Source organism: Carassius gibelio, chromosome A3, assembly GCF_023724105.1.
Source record: "Carassius gibelio isolate Cgi1373 ecotype wild population from Czech Republic chromosome A3, carGib1.2-hapl.c, whole genome shotgun sequence".
Taxonomy (NCBI): domain Eukaryota; kingdom Metazoa; phylum Chordata; class Actinopteri; order Cypriniformes; family Cyprinidae; genus Carassius; species Carassius gibelio.
This window is the reverse complement of record NC_068373.1, coordinates 33,463,383-33,471,153: the sequence shown is the minus strand read 5'-3', so window position 1 is coordinate 33,471,153 and position 7,771 is coordinate 33,463,383.

Sequence of the window (7,771 nt, the reverse complement as noted above, 5' to 3'; positions counted from 1 at the left end):
CTAGCAGACGGTCGGTTTAGCCAGTCTGTCTGCTTCCTCACCTGGGCCCCAGTTAGTCAAGTATAAACACTAAGACTATGTGCCATATTTCTAGAGAGAAGAGTGGCGCCACCCCAGGAGGGATGAAGACCATCTCTTTTAAACAGGTCAGGTCTGCCCCAAAAGCTTGTCCAATTGTCTATGAAACCTATGTTATTCTGTGGGCACCACTTAGACATCCAGCCATTGAGTGATGACAATCTGCTATGCATCTCGTCACCACGGTAAGCAGGGAGGGGACCAGAGCATATTACAGTGTCTGACATCGTGCTTGCAAGTTCACACACCTCTTTAAAGTTATTTTTAGTGATCTCCGACTGGCGAAGTCGAACATCATTAGCGCCGGCATGAATAACAATCTTACTGTATTTACGTTTAGCATTAGCCAGCACTTTTAAATTTGCCAAGATGTCAGGCGCTCTGGCTCCCAGTAAACATTTGACTATGGTGGCTGGTGTCTCTATATTCACGTTCCGTACAATAGAATCGCCAATAACTAGAGCACTTTCATCAGGTTTCTCAGTGGGTGCATCACTGAGTGGGGAGAACCTGTTTAATGTTTTGATCGGAACAGAAGAGCAGTGTTTTGACCCACGACTACGCTGCCTCACCGTCACCCAGTTGCCCTGCTGCAGGGGCTCTGCTGGAACCGGACAATGTACAGGAATCCCTGAGCTAGACGCATCCAAAGCCGTATCTAGAGCCCTAACATTCTTACTGTCCTCAATTAAAGTTTGGATGCGTGTCTCTAATTCTGAAATCTTCTCTGTCAGCCTAACTATTTCCCTGCATTTATCACATGTGAATCCCTCATCAGCGACAGAGATAGATAAACTGTACATGTGGCAAGAGGTGCAAATAACGATAGTAGGCAAAGCCATTACTCACCGTGCTTGATGAAATATTCTTACTGCGGTTGTTTGATGAACTTGTGAAAAACGTTGTAATAGAAATAATACAAATTGCAAATAATCTGATACAAGCAGGAACTGAGATAACTCTTATATGGGTACCAGCTCATATAGGAGTCGCAGGAAATGAGCTGGCAGACAAATGTGCTAAGAAAGCAGCTGGAAATTCCAATGTAGATATTGAGGTTAATTACAGCAAAGCAGAAATTAAGAGTATAGTTAAAAACATTGTTAAGAGCAAATGGCAAACATTATGGGACAATGGGCAGACTGGAAGACAGTTCTATAATATCCAAAATAAAGTGGGAAAGGGCAGAAATATGAACAGAAGCAAGGAGGAGGAGGATGTGTTGTCAAGAATGAGATATGGACACACAAGATTAAATAAAACTCTGGTAATAATAAAGAAACATGAAAATGGCAATTGTGAATTATGTGAATGTCCAGAGTCTGTAGACCATGTTAGAATTCATTGTCCTAAATATCAGGAAGAAAGACAAAGATTAAGATCACAACTAAAAAGAAAACAGTTAAGATTAAACTTAGAAGAAATCTCAGGTGAAACTTAGAAGAAGCTCAGGTGAAATATGTTTTAAATATGTATTTAGTTTCCTAAGGAATACAGGACTAATTAAAATAATTTAGGTGTTTTTTTTATTTTTATTTATTTATTTTATTTTTTTTTATTTTTTTTTGGAAAGGTTAGAATCCAGTACCACACCCCAGTCCAGCAGGTGGCGGTAATGCACTATTAAAGTTAGTTGCCAACCGCCAAAAAATTGAAAGAAGAAGAAGAAGAGGAAGTTCAGTTCTGATTGTGGACTCTAATGCTGAGCAGTGTTGAAAAACTTGGGCCATTTGGTTTAGCCAAAATTAGCACATTGTTGCTGTTTTCTTTTCTTTTTGTACAGTTTTTGTTTATTTTTGTTTTCTCTTTTGCACTGCAAATATTTTAGCACATTCCAATAAAACAACGTTTTTGGATTTGCATCAACTTTTTGTACCGCACGTCATTTCCCTTTTCCACTCCAACTGGTCGGCCTCCCTACACTTACTACCTCCAGCTGCATTACTCTTGTCAAGGCATGAATGGATTAAGTGGCCTGATTCACTGCATCCAAAGTATTTGATTTTCTAAGTAGTTACAAACACTATATATTCAAAATATATAGCATTTTTTTTACCTGGAACTTTATTTAGTTCCTGGTTCCTGCGGTGGAAACACACCGAGTACTAGACCAAAATCCCTAGTTCCTGGGTAAAAACATGGCAATAGACAGAGAGAGAGAGAGAGGGAGAGAGAGAGATTGTGTGTGTGTGTGTGTGAGAGAAAGAGAGAGAGAGAGGGAGAGAGAGAGATTGTGTGTGTGTGTGTGTGTGTGTGTGAGAGAGAAAGAGAGAGAGAGAGAGAGAGAGAGATTGTGTGTGTGTGTGTGTGTGTGTGAGAGAAAGAGAGAGAGAGAGAGAGAGAGAGATTGTGTGTGTGTGTGTGTGTGTGAGAAAGAGAGAGAGAGAGAGAGAGAGAGAGAGAGATTGTGTGTGTGTGTGTGTGAGAGAAAGAGAGAGAGAGAGAGAGAGATTGTGTGTGTGTGTGTGAGAGAAAGAGAGAGAGAGAGAGAGACTTTTTGACTTTTAAAAATCTTTTAATCAAACAACTAGTTTAATTACAATATTTGCACCACACAAAAACAAATAAATAACTAAATTAGATAATAATAATGATAATTCACAATTTTACCAATTAAACCATAACTCTCCAAAACCATTTCTCACCACAAGAGCATTTTTCACACTCCACCTTGCATCAAAAAAATCCATGTTATTTGTTAATTTACAATAGGCATATTCTACAGCAACCCTGTACTTTACTAATGATTTGAACATTCCAACCAGATCAATATTTTCCCCATCATTTTTACATGTGTGGGATTTCAAAATTGCCAACTTTGCTTGCCCTAATAGAAAGTTAGCCACAGTGCACTGTGCTTTCCATTCCTTCTTGTACTTCAAGCCCAAAATAAACAGATTTTTTGTAAAAATAAACCCAAGTTCAGTAAATATTTTCCCCAACAGTTCAAACAAAGGAATTAATCTAAAACAATCAGAAAAAACATGAAAAACAGTATCAGGAGCATTACAAAATGGACATGTAAATGAAATCATTGCATTAAATTTTGAGACAAGACTATTTGTGGCCACAGCACAGTGGAGTATTCTCCACTGGAGATCCCCAGATCTCTTAGGAATAGGGGCTTTATACAAACACCTCCATGATGGAGTTAATTCTGAGGAAATTGATAAATATTCTCTCCATTTAGTATCAGTCCGTCTTTTCAATTGAGCGTAGAACAAAGATTTCACACACATTCCATACAACATCTTTTTTTCCACATTCTGAAACAAAACATCTTTAAATCCCTTTAATAACAAAGTATTATTTAAATCTTCATCTAATTCAAATCTTATTTCTACTCTAAGATCTGGAAAGGTCAGGGACTTTTCACCATTTTCAAAAAAAGTTTTTACAAAGGTCAAAAAAGATTGAGGAATTTTTTTTTTGAAATCCTCTATTAACCCTTCAACATATCTTTCTGATCTCAGCCCAACTTGATCAGCTATCGATGAAGTCGTACGCCATTGACCTTTTGTAGAATCAATTAAGTCCATTACAGTGACTATTCCAGTCTTTAAAAACATATCAACTACTGTACTTGAAATCAATGAGTTCATTTTAAAAAGAGAATTAAAGAATAATGGTTCCAAGACACCGTAATGTTCACTCTCCTTTCTGACCTTCTTCAACAATTGCCAAGCTCTAAACACAGACTCATAAAACTTTAAAATACAACGACTTACTCTTGAGACAAAAGATTTTTCAATTAAGAACAACTGCTTATCTATTCCGATTCCTCCTATATCTTGTAGGATAGACAAGCTGTATGCAATCCAGGGAATCTTATCTGAGCAGTATAACAATTTCTGTAATGTTTGAAGTCTCATTGTTTTAACTCTTGCTTCTAAATCTATGAGTCCTTGTCCTCCTTCAGTCACTGGGAGATATAAAACCCCCGGAGGAACCCAATGAAAACCATCCCAGAAAAAATTGACAAAACTTTTTTGAATTGTAGCAAGTAGCTCTTCAGGAGGATCCAAAACTGTAAACCGGTGCCACAACATTGAGGCTGCCAAGTTATTAACAATTAAACATCTCCCTCTATAAGATAACTTTGGAAGGATCCACCTCCACTTTTGGAGTCTACCTGTAACTTTATCAGCTAGACCTTCCCAATTCTTTTTCATGTAAAGGTCAGTTCCCAGATATACCCCGAGAACCTTAAAACCATCCTTAATCCATTTACATTGTTCTGGAAGCCGAGGAGGGTCTATATTTTGCCAGTCTCCTAGTAGCAGAGATGTACACTTATCCCAGTTAATTTTAGCAGATGTTGCTTTCTGAAATATTTCCAGGCTAGAAATCAAAGCAGATATATCATCGGTGTTACTGATACATACGGTTACATCGTCTGCATATGCTGTGAGTTTTACAGGTGGAATTTCTGGGAACCTAGGAACAACAAGCCCATGCAATTTATTCCTTAAAATTGACAGAAAAGGTTCAATAGAAATGGAGTACAAAAGTCCAGAAAGAGGGCATCCTTGTCGTATACCTCTAGTTACTGCAAAAGGTCTAGAGAGGCACCCATTAATTCGCAGCATACTAGATGTTTCACTGTATAATAATTTAACACAGGAGATAAAATGTGGACCAAAGCCAAAAGCCTTCAACGTCTTTAGTAAATATAAATGATCCACTCTGTCAAAAGCTTTCTCTTGATCTAGAGATAAGAGTCCAATGTCAACTTGATGTGTTTTGGCAACTGTAATAATGTCTCTTAACAAAAATAGGTTGTCGAAAATCGTTCTTTTGGGGATACAGTATGACTGATCCTCATGAATTATTGTTGCCATACATTTCTTCAACCTATTGGTTATAGCTTTTGACAGTATTTTAAAATCAGTACACAGTAATGAAACAGGACGCCAATTCTTCAGGTATCCAAGATCTCCTTTTTTGGGTATTAAAGTCAGTACTGCTCTTCGACAGCTCAAGGGTAGAACACCTTGGTTAAAGGACTCCAGAAAAACACGATACAAGTCTTGTCCAAGCACATTCCAAAACCCTTTGTAGAACTCTGCAGACAGACCATCCAGTCCAGGAGATCTGCCACTGTTCAGCTCCAGCACAGCACTTGACAGCTCAGAAAAAGTTGGAAATCCCTCCAGCTCCTCCTTCTCAGTCGATGACAACTGAGGAAGATCTTGAAGAAGTTCTTCAACTGCTGCTTCCTCACAGTGTTCTGAATGATAGAGATCCTCATAAAAAGAAATAGCAGAAGCTATAATTTCTCGCTGGTCAGTAGTTTCACTGCCATTAGAAAGTTTCAGCTTATGGAAAAAATTCTGCTCTTTTGGCTTTCTCTCTAGTCCAAAAAAGAAGGCAGTTGGAGCATCCATTTCATTTTGCTTTAAATATCTGGTTCTCACAAGAGTTTCCTTCTCCTGTTCATCCAATAAATCCTTCAAAAGGCTTTTATTCGTTTTTATGATGTCAGCTGACAATAATCTGCCTCCTTCATTAATGTAGCTTTGCTGGAGAATTTCTTGCTCCAAAATCTTCATTTTCATTTTCACATTTTCTGTATTATGTGCAGTGTATTGTTGACAAAAGTTTTTAATCTGCACCTTTCCGAGGTCCCACCACTGATTTAAAGATGAATAACTAAATCTCTCTTCCCTCCAAGATTTCCACAAGAGATCGAAAGAGTGCACAAAGATGTGATCGTGCAGTAATCTGCTATTAAAGTGCCAGTGTGTCTGATAGGGTTTAGACGACAGAACAGACATAGACCTAGAAATAAAATGGTGATCTGACATAAATGTTGGTGAAATACAACTGCCATAAAGTCTTCCTTTACTACCCTTTTCAACATAAAAACGATCCAGTCTCGCAGCAGAAACCTTATTTGAATTCATTTTCAACCAAGTGTACTGTTTAGCATGAGGGTAAGCCTCTCTCCACACATCTACCAAATTGTGTCTGTTAATTAAAGATTTAAAAACACCCGCTGAACTAGGATGAGGTTCCTCATGGTTTCGATCTAATTTGTGATCTACAGTACAATTGAAATCACCCCCTATTATAACAATGTTCTCCTGAGGACATTTTAACAATTCTTCAGAGAGTTTTCCAAACAAAACACTTCGTTCATTTCCTATATTAGGAGCATAAATGTTAAAAAAGGAAAACCTATTATTGTCTATTGTTAGATCAGCCCGTAATAAGCGTCCAGGCAATATTTCTAGAAAGTCTGGATCATTTTGTACTCGTTTTGAAAATAAAAATGCAACACCAGCGCTTAGATTCGTACCATGACTTAGGCCAATATTACCCGACCATTCGTTTGTCCAGTCAACTTCATTACAGACGTCAGTATGTGTCTCCTGTAACATAATCACATCCGCCTTTTTAAGATGTAAATACTTAAATAAAGCAGTTCTCTTCTGTACATCCCTACAGCCATTTATATTTAAAGATCCGATGTTAAATGATGCCATGAGGATTAAAAAAGAGAAAAGACACATAATCCAATATATCCTGTTCATTATGACTATTTAAGGTTTTTTTTTTAGTCTTTTTCTAACAGCACTAACAAACTTTTTAAGTCGGTAGCGCTTAGGTTGATCTAGTTCATCTAAAGTGGCCTTCTTCATGGCAACTAGTGAAGACTCAATAAAAAGCCTTAAATCAGCAAAGAACATTTCAATCTCTGGCTTTCTCTGATTTTTTGTTGCATTTAAAAAGTCATTAATTTGTTCCACAGTATAATAACGAGACTTTGCAACTCTCCCAACAATATTTCCCTGTGAATTAGTTTCAGACAATTCTTCAGCAATCGACTCTGAATAATCACTGTCCGAGTCACTATCTATTACTTGCGATTGTGAAGCATCAATGTCAGACACTTTACCACTTAATGCCTGCGTCTCGTTCAAGCCATCAGTCACTATAGGCCGATCTTGCTCTCCAGGTTGCTCTGGCTCAACAACAGCCTGCCCACTGTCGCTGGATCCACGCTGTCCAGCATCAGCTATTTTAGCAATAGTCTCATTTATATCAACACTACAACCTTGCTGCACCTGCTCTCTGATGTCAGTAAGCGCAGGGCTTTCCACGCTCGGATCGGGCGCTGCACTTTCACTATTCTCTTCAGACGGACCACTACTCCCTGGAGCGTTCAAAATCGGCTCTGAATTAGATTCGACTCCATTTCTTGCCGTTTGAGCCTCTTTAACCAGAGGACAGGTGGTTTTAATGTGACCATATTTTCCACAAATAAAACATTTCATGGACTCGGTGCTAATAAAGATCGTGTAATCCTTTCCAAGCACCGTTAGTTTAACCGACACATCAAGCGTTGCAAATTCAGCACTCAGTATCATAACAGCCTGACGTCTGAATGACATGACATGTTTCAACTCTGGAGTTTTCAAACCCAGAGGAATCATCTTAATCTTTCCAACCAATTTTCCATAACGAGTTAGAATATCCTCAAGCGCTTTATCAGAGATAAACGGTGGTACGTTTGACAACATTACCTTTTTCGATAGGTTAGACAGGGGTAATACAGGAATAAAAACATCATTAACGATCAAACCACACTCCACTAAATGATTGACCATTTCAACTTCTTTCAGAAAAACAACCATTGCTTTATTCATTCTAGAAGCAGACATGATGTTTTGTGCACCGATTTCTCTGC